Genomic DNA, 9,774 nt, shown 5'->3' with positions numbered 1-9,774 from the left:
CAGATTTTCCTCTTCATTACTGCATCCGTTTATACAGCCCAGCTATCAAAAACAGTGCTGCCATTTTCTTCACAGTCGTCGCAGAAATAATTGTTAAATGGGTTGTATTCCACAACTGCAAATGTGGCTGCGGAATGTTTCATCGTCGCCTGGTAATCATAGCGGAATTCATAACGAGGTCAAGTCAAGTCAAGTTTATTTTTCTTTTCGTCGAAAAGAAAGGGGCCAGGACTAAAAGCTGTGAAAGACAGCTTGACAAGGCCCTGGCCCCCACAATAATTGGCAGAGCAACAGCTAGGAGAAAGATCAGTTTGCATTATTTTATACATCGAAGAGTTTCATATTATTACTTTTGTCCGTATGAAAATAATACACACAGTAAAGCACAAAAACAGAAAATTAGACACATCCTAAAAACACAGTCTTAAAATTAGAGTTTTATTTTAGAAGGCAGCAAGTATCTTGTCCGGGCGATTGCGCCAACTGCTGATGCAACTTTTGAATGCAAGTAACCTATGTGGTCGTTCCATGTAAGGTGTCTTGAAAAGACCACTCCGAGTACTTTCACAGAGTTCACAATTTCAACTTTTTCTGTTCCTAATCGTACGCTCAAGATATCTGGTAATTCCTTCCCTTTTGGAATGTATAGGACTGCTTTTGTTTGCTTGTGTTTATTTTTAAGTGGTTTGCTTTGACCCAAGAGTCCAAGTCCAGAAGCGCCATATTTGCTCGCTCCTCTACATCTGCTTGCGTACTTCCGGTAACGAAAATGGTGGTGTCGTCCGCATAGGAATTAAACTTTACGTCCTGAGTGCAGTGCACCATATCATTAATATAAATAAGGAAGAGTAGCGGTCCGAGTATGCTTCCCTGTGGCACGCCGGCATGAACGGACTGCAAAGAAGATTTAATGTTATTTATTTCGACATGTTGTGTTCTGTTGCTAAGTTATGATGTAAGAAGCGCATGTGGTGTTCCACGAACGCCGTATCTGTGCAATTTTGAAAGAAGGATAGTGTGATTGACAAGATCAAATGCTTTTGAAAAATCGACATAGATGCCCAGTACCATACGTTTCTTGGTGAATTCTTTTTGCGTTAAAAGTGCTGTTTCTGTTGATTGATGCTTCCTGAAACCATGCTGATAATCGAGCAGAAGATTATTACGCGATAGAAACGATACAATTTTGGTGTGTAGTATTTTTTCAATACCTTTAGAAAATACTGGTAGCATCGGGATTGGGCGATAGTTAATGAAAAGACTACGATCTCCAGATTTAAATATAGGAACCACACGTGCAGTATGCATTGCTTGGGGAAATACGCCCGTGGACAAAATCAAGTTATATATAAAAGTAATGACTGGACAAATTACGTCAAGAACGTGCTTCACAGGAAGTACCTGCATACCACATAGTTCCTCTGATTTACTATTTTTGATGGAATTGATACAAAGGCATTCTTCTGTGCAGTCCGTCAGAGAAAAGAACAGTGAATGGCATGTAGCAGTCTGACAGAGGAAGCGTTCAGCATGGGATGTATTGTTTGCACCGAAGTAATCACTGGGATCGGCCAGCTGTACGAAAAAACTATTTAAGGCGTCAGCTAATTGGCTGCCATTTAGCCGTTTCCCTTCATGTATAAGTGCATCGGGTATAACTCCTTGAGTGCCAGAATGCATTAGTGAGTTCAGTTTTCGCCAGAGTACATCAGAACGTTTTATGCTCTCATCAGAAAATATATCTGCAAAATAGGCGTTCTTTGCTGCACGTAGTCTAGACGTAAGCTTATTTCGGTACGCTTTAAATTCGCAAAAGGCATGCGTACCTTTGTCTTTTACAAACTTTGCATAGAGGCCATTTTTATGTTTAATCGAATCTAGCAATTCCCGCGTTAGCCAAGGCTTCCGAGCATTTTTCGGTTTTCTTCTTGGACGTAATGGAAAATGTGTATCGTACAGTGCTTTGAAGAGGTCAATGAATTTGCAGTATGCTGTGTCACTATCTTGAGTTGCGTAGACAGGGTTCCAGTCCTGCTTACTAACGAAACTACGAAACGAATCAAGTGTAGCAGGGGTGATTTCTCGTAAGAATTTGGTTTTCTGGTTTTATTAGCTACGACATAAGATTTTCGAACCGACATTACTATTCCAAAGTAGTCACTGAGGCCAGTGCATACAGTATTTGCAGTCGTTAAATCTGTATTAATATTTGTGATAAATATATCTAGTAATGAGGAACTATCTGTAGTGACACGAGTGGGTTCTGAAATGGCATTCCAAAAGCCATTTGCATCCATAATATCACAGAGCTTCTTTTGTGTGTTCGTCCGTAAAAGCATATTCAAATTTATATCGCCCCCTAAATAAAGATCTAACTTATTGTCTGTCACATAACCAAATATATCCCCCAAAAAATTAAAAAAATATTTTGAAATCACCGGAGGGCGGCCGGTATACGACGCAAAAAAGATTTATTTCAGAGCGCTTAGTAAGTACCTCGTAGTCTGGAGTAACCGCACAAAATTCAGATTCTTCTTCGCAGGTTATGTTTTCTTTGGTTAAAATGGAGACGCCACCGCCTCGCTTATCCGAACGATATCGAAAAAATGACTGGTAACCAGGCAGATTGAACACGTGTGATTCTTGGGTGTACCATGTTTCTGTGAGCATGATAACAGAAAATACTATGCCGAACATCTCAAGTACAAGCATCAGTTCGTCTTCCTTATTTGCAACAGAGCGCACATTTTGGTGGAAAACACATAATGCCGGGTATTTTGATTTTACTGTAGTTTTAAAATCACATGGCTGAAGAATCATTTGAAAGAAAGAAGTCTAAAGTACGACTGCCACTACGACTAAACCAACTTTGTCAGGTCATCAATGAGCTCGACACAGACGACTGACGAGGCATCTGCTTTTCGGGCAAATACTTCCAGCCAACTGCTTTTCGCTTCTTGTTTGCTGCGCCAAACAGCCGTTTTGTTGCCGGGGAAAGGTGCTCATTCACAAAGATGGGGACCTTTGGTTTGAGGTTTAAGTCCTCTGACGTAAGGTTTTGTTTCTTCGCCTTTTCAAGAAAGGCGTCGCGCTTTCCCCTGCGCGTAAACTGGACGACAATGTTAGGGGCAGTATTGTTACCGGCTGTTCGGACTCGGTGGCATGCCTCAATGTCAGTATTTTCAAGAGGAACACCAATAACTACGCCAAGTTTCTTGGTGATTTCAAGAATGCTTTCATCCACAGTTTGCGGCACGGCCGAGATTTCAACGTTGAAACATCGGGAGTGCTGTTCATTTTGGCCAAGACGAATTTCATGATCTTTTAACTGTGAGCGCAGGGCATCACGTTCCTCCTGCAAACTAGTGACACATTTTCTGAGCTCTTCATTTTCTTTTTCAACGGTCTTAACTGAGGTTTTCATTTCTTCATAGCTTTGGTTTATGTATGTCAAGCTGCTCTTAATTTCTCGGATATCTTTTCTTAGTTCCCGCTCGAATCCTTCTTTGAATTCTTTGAATTCTTGCTTTAGTTCATGCTTGAAATCTTCAAACAGTTTCACAAGTTCTTTCGACATTTCGGACAATTGTGCTCAAGTGGTATTCCCAGGGTATTCAGTATTGTATACATGCCTCCGTTGTCATGGGCAGTGCTTAGCATGCCTTTGCTATTGTGAAGGTCTTGCAGCGCACATGAGATGATCTCTGAAATAACCGCGTGGCGGAAAAAAGATGTCCTCTTCGTAAACATGACGCCGTCGTGTCGGCAGAGCCTCTGCAGGAAAGAAGTAGGCGAAGAAGTCTTTCATCAGCGACGAAAGCCACAACGTAACTAACAGCTTCTGATTTTGAGCGACGTTCTAAGGTGTAAATGAAGCGAAGATCGTGTGGAAACGAAAGTGATAAGCGTCATTTTTTTTAAGTCACCGCGAAAAGTTTTCGGCTCCCCTTAACTTTCCAGTTCTACAATAAAATCTGCAATCCAAATCGGCCTCCCTGTAACCCCCCCCCCCCCCCCCCCCCCCGTGAAGTTCTTCAACGATGACCAGTTTAGAAATTTGAAAACAGTGGCCATCGTCTTCAGGACCTCACATTAATGGTTCTTGTGAAAAGCAGGATCTAAGTCAAAGAAATGAATGTAGCCTTTCGTTCCTATGATGGTTCTAAAGAGTAACCAGAGTTCGCAAGGCCTCTCCACTGAATATATGAAGAAGTTTAATAGGGTTGAAATGTGATGTTCGGCTCGCCTTTCCTTAGAGCGGCATCCAACTGCGCACCCATGTGCCAGTAATCTCGTCTTTTTTCCCTCGCCCTGTACGAAACTCATTTTATTAATGCTGTGTGCAGCGCGTCTTCGCCACTAAATTTGCTGATCGATATGATGCTCCTGTCACCCACCCCAGTCCATAGTTGGTTATCTGGAACAACATTACCCCACGTGGATATATAAGCGCATTTGGGGAGCCTGATATACCGCACTGCCAATTTCTGGATGTTGGAATAGCCAATCACTGAATGTAAAACAAGGAGAAAACTCACAAGACGGTTACGACTATGCAACGCGAGATTCAGCGATAGCCGTTCAGGCATTTATTTTTGGGGATATGATATTTCCCTGGTGCACTGGTGCAGTGTTCAAGAGATGCACCCCTACACTGCAGGCGGCTGTTCCAAACTGAGCCACCCGGAGGCTTATGCGACCCAGGTTGACCGTGACTTAAGGTGCCATCCACCCCGCACCACATGGGTGGTGGGTGGAGCCTGCCGCTAAGCCTGCGCTAGGGCGGATGTGTTTCACAGCAGCCGCCGTGGATTTAGCGTACTGTACGGTTCGGCTCTCGCCATAGCCTCTTCAACCCACGGTAACGATCCTCCGGGTGGTTCCCGTGCCACTCACACTCCAGCTACGCCTTCGTCCGCACTAATCATACCCTCTTCTTTCTACGGCAACGCTGCTCCAAATGCGTGGTTACCACGCTCCGGTTACGCTGACTACTACTGGTAGTGCTAGTTCTATGACCTAAACCAGGGAAAGCGGCCTTTCTCAGCAGTCGCTATAAAAGTTCGGCAGCAAATAACGTGGCCTTCAAAAGGTTCACACAAAGAAGCTGTTGTTCCTGCTGCATTTCATATGACAATATTTTAAACATTTTTTGCTATTTCTTCAACCATCGCATGAAACGGGAAGTGTATAAAAGCTTGGTCAACCTCTAGAGCAAAACAGGAGTCCCGGAACAAAAGCATGTGTGGACGAAGGCAGCGAACTTCATGTTAAAGAATGTCTATGATAGGTCGTCTTGTACGTAAATAACCTTTAGCGCCATCATGACGTTTCAAGAGTCGAGCAGATGCGAACACTGCGGTTGTTGCCGATACAACAGTGAAAACTGCGCCTGCGTTTAGTAGGTGCACTGCCTGCTTATGTGATGGGATTCGCTGATTTGGAAGGTTATGCATGGTTAAGAAGTTCCAACTGAACATCGACTTCAAGGCCCCTATGAGCATGTTTAAGAAATGGCATATAGGATTCAGCGCATAGTTCTAAAGGAGTTCAAGAGCATGTAATTTAACGCATCCGACTTGTTCTTCGCCAAATTATACATCTTTTTGGCTTCCTAAGTAGCCTAGAACGCGTATTACAAAGTGGTTATCGCAGTAAACATCAAATTGTCGATAATCAGTATGTTAATAATACTGGTCGGCATCCACACACCGCATATAAAGTCAGAGCTAATCTGAGCCTACAATACTGCTGGGCAGTTTTGTGTGATTACTGACATCATAGGTACTATTGGGGACATAAGTAAACTTTCCAAGTACGTGGGTTCTATTTCTGGGACAGGCCACTTCATTTTATTATCGTGCATTAAAGTGCGCGAGTCCTATGTTCTCCCCCACAAGTCTAGTCTGAAACCATGGTCGAACAGCAGAGATATCAGCTTCAATTGTCACTAAAACGTAAGGACAACGTTTTTGCTGCAATCACAGACTTTACATGACAACACTATAGCGTTTCTTGTTCTTGACATCATACCGCACGCTGCTCTTCCGAGCAGAAATATCGAAGTCAAGGTACTGTTTCTGCCAGGGCACCGTGTAAGAGCTTTCGCTGTTTCACGGAAAAGCTGGTCTTTCAGTGTAAAGAAGCTTTATTGATCGACGGTGAAGGGTTTTTGTGTAATTTTGATCGCCAGGTATTCTTGGGCCAAATCTCTCAGTTAATGAACCTGCTAGCCTTTCACCTGCATTCAAATGCTCCTGCCCCGGCCGAGAATGGAAGTCGGCCCCTAGTGCTTAGTGGCGAAATGTCATTCACTTTGACATCACGGCGAGCACCTGAATACTATACATCAAACGGAATCCTTCATATCAATCATCTGATTTGACAAGAACGTGGTTTATAGTTTCTCAATGTTGTTTTCACGTGACGCTGAAAATAGCATTTTTGGAGACGTAAAAAATATGCACGTTGCGGGCATTGACTTCGGGCGATGAATCTTAGGATAACGGTGATAAACCATTTTATTCAATGTAACAAGATTCAAATTGTTAGCCATCGTACAGCGTGTCCATGGTGCGTATGATCATGTATTGTCCAAGAAAGTGTTTTTTATTGCTTGCTCCAGTATTACAATACATGAAGACTGTAAAATGTACAGTGAGGTATTACTTGCATGCCCCGCCGTGGTGGCTCAGTGGTTAGGGCGTTCGACTACTGATCCGGAGTTCCCGGGTTCGAACCCGACCACGGCGGCTGCGTTTTTATGGAGGAAAAACGCTAAGGCGCCCGTGTGCTGTGCGATGTCAGTGCACGTTAAAGATGCCCAGGTGGTAGAAATTATTCCGAAGCCCTCCACTACGGCACCTCTTCTTCCTTTCTTCTTTCACTCCCTCCTTTATCCCTTCCCTTACGGCGCGGTTCAGGTGTCCAACGATATATGAGACAGATACTGCGCCATTTCCTTTCACCCCAAAACCAATTATTATTATTATTATTATTATTATTATTATTATTATTACTTGCATGGCATTTGCGGACGGTGGTTGGTGGCTTTGACCTCGTGACTTCGACTGAAAACGTAAAAAGATCACGCTATGATTTGGGAAGGAATAGGCGTAGTAAAAGGCTACAATTTAAAGTGAAATACATGCTTAAGAAGGGCACAGTTGGTAATGCTAGAAATTTATAATAAAGCAGCGCTTTGGGTTTTAGATCTGTGCACTGACGTCTATTTTTCTATGATTGATTGCACCAGATTAGCAGGCTGAAAATGCTGCTAAAGGATGGAGTCTGCACGCAAAAATTAGCGACGCGTAGCTGATGCAACTTGGCGTTTATATTTGTCTTAGAATCAATATGAACACCACTCAAAATAAGCGCCTCTTTAGGCGCCACTTTTTAGACGCAGTGGCCTTGTAACGGCCAGACAATCAAAGTATAGCACGAAAGACTAAACTTACAGAAGTTACTCTTTTCAGGCCTGTATACTCAGGTAGGCTTCAGGGAGAAATTGTTGCTCTGTGATTGTGAAACTACAAAATTAGGGTAATTGCTTAATGCCTCATACCCACAAAAAATGCGTGCGCCTACACACCTCATTGATCCAACCCAAATTATAATTGGTTTTTTGGGGGGAAAGGAAATGGCGCAGTATCTGTCTCATATATCGTTGGACACCTGAACCGTGCCGTAAGGGAAGGGTAAAGGAGGGAGTGAAAGAAGAAAGGAAGAGAGAGGTGCCGTAGTGGAGGGCGCCGGAATAATTTCGACCACCTGGGGATCTTTAACGTGCACTGACATCGCACAGCACACTGGCGCCTTAGCGTTTTTCCCCCATAAAAACGCAGCCGCCGCGGTCGGGTTCCAACCCAAAGCAAAACTCAGAACCGTACCATCGCACGCTGACAGCCTGCAGAGCAGCGCAGCGAACAAGTACGACCGGAGGGAAGACAACACGCGCTGGTTTGCCTCTTGTTGATCGATGAACAAACTAAAACTAGGCCAAGTCTCCACTCTACATCTCAAGTACCAATATGGTCGCTGAAATCCAAAGTCGCTTCACCAGCGTAGCTATCATGTGAAGTGAGTTACGCGCAGTATGGTTTTACCACTTCTCATAGCACATACTTCAATGTTTTGTTTGAGCAAAACTTATTGCAGGAACTTATCACTAATTGCTTTGGATATTCTTTTTGTGCCTAAGAGGAAACCATTTTCTTTAGTGCAGCCTGCATCGGGCAGGAAACGGAATACTGTTTTTAACGGACACTGCCCTAATGCAACAGACGTCAGAGTCAGGCGTCACAGCCGCATTTTACTCACAGATTTAAAGCGAAAAAAACAGATTTTTTCAGCTTTAGGACAATATTTGTAATTTTTTTCAAATGTCAGTTTAATGGCAACATATCTTCAGTGCGCATTTACTTGCTTTTGTTATTGGCTGGGGATTGTGCACCGCGAATATATGAGTTTGGTATGTTGCCACCCTTTGGACGCGAGTAAAGATGGCTCAACCAGCACCGCTTGCGCTTTTATGGCTCTGCCCCCCCCCCCCCCGTCCCCATATTTGGCTCCCTTAATCCCTTGACTGATGGCGTGGTTCAGGTCCCCTCATAAAACAAGACGTTTGCCGCGCACACAATACCTCCGTATTGTCTGTATGCGCGTTTTTCGGTGTCTTGTATCGCGTCTTTTCTCTTTTCTTACCACTATTTCCTCCTTTCGTTATGTATCATTGTACGAATGTAGAGTGTTAACGCTTGATATACAACCGACCAGTGACCTTTTTGCACACATTTTCAATCACCAAAAATTTTTGTGTCCGTCCACTCATTATACTTGACATACCTAATGTGGAACGAGGCTGGAATCCATTCCGAAGGCCGTCAGGCAGCTTTACTATTGAGTCGTGGAATGTTTTCGCATAATATATTGGTGATTTGTTTTGCATCATTCATCACTAATCTCACGTTGAAAAACAAGTCGTGGTGTATTATGGCTTCGCTTTGAAAAAAGGTCGCAGAAACCCTAACCGATACTATAAACTAGCGTTCACTCGGAGGTTACTGAAAGGTTAGCGGCAGCTTCGAGTCATAGCATCTTCAACAGCAGCGATAAAATTCCTCGTGCTTCACTTGTAAGAAACGAATGCCACATTCCTTCTCTTTCACAAGCATGAAACATCATCTTAAACGAGCGCGATTCCGATCGATCCATCAGAGTTTTCTCTTATAATTACTTCATCAGCGCTCAGTAGGAAGCGATCATAAACAACGCAGCCTTTTTCTTCGCAATTGCCGAAGAAACAATAGTGAAAGGTGCTGCCACGGTGGCTTAGTGTGTATGGCGCTCGGCTACTGACCCGAAACACTCGTTTTCGATCCCGCCCGCAGCAGTTGAATTTTGATGGAGGCGAATTTATTAAGTCGCGTGCGGTGTACGATGTCAGTACATGTTAAAGAACCCGAGGTGGTGGAAATTTCTGGAGCCCTTCACTAAGGCGTTCCTCATTGCCTGATTCGCTTTGGGAGGTTAAACATCCATAAACCATAAAACAATAGGGAAGTGGGCGGTATTTCACAACAGCGAATGTGGTAGTGGATGCTGCGTTACTTTCGCAAAATTTATTACGCAGTCTGCGTCGTTATACATAGTCGTTGCCAAAGTCTGTGCTTAGCAGGCGATGGCCAGCGCGAACGCCTTGCCACACACGTGACGATGGTCTTTATGCGGGAGTCGTGTTGCCAAACAAAATAATAATAATAATAATTGGTT

The sequence above is a fragment of the Amblyomma americanum genome, chromosome 9 (assembly GCF_052857255.1).
Source record: "Amblyomma americanum isolate KBUSLIRL-KWMA chromosome 9, ASM5285725v1, whole genome shotgun sequence".
Lineage (NCBI taxonomy): Eukaryota > Metazoa > Arthropoda > Arachnida > Ixodida > Ixodidae > Amblyomma > Amblyomma americanum.
This window is presented reverse-complemented; position numbering follows the sequence as displayed.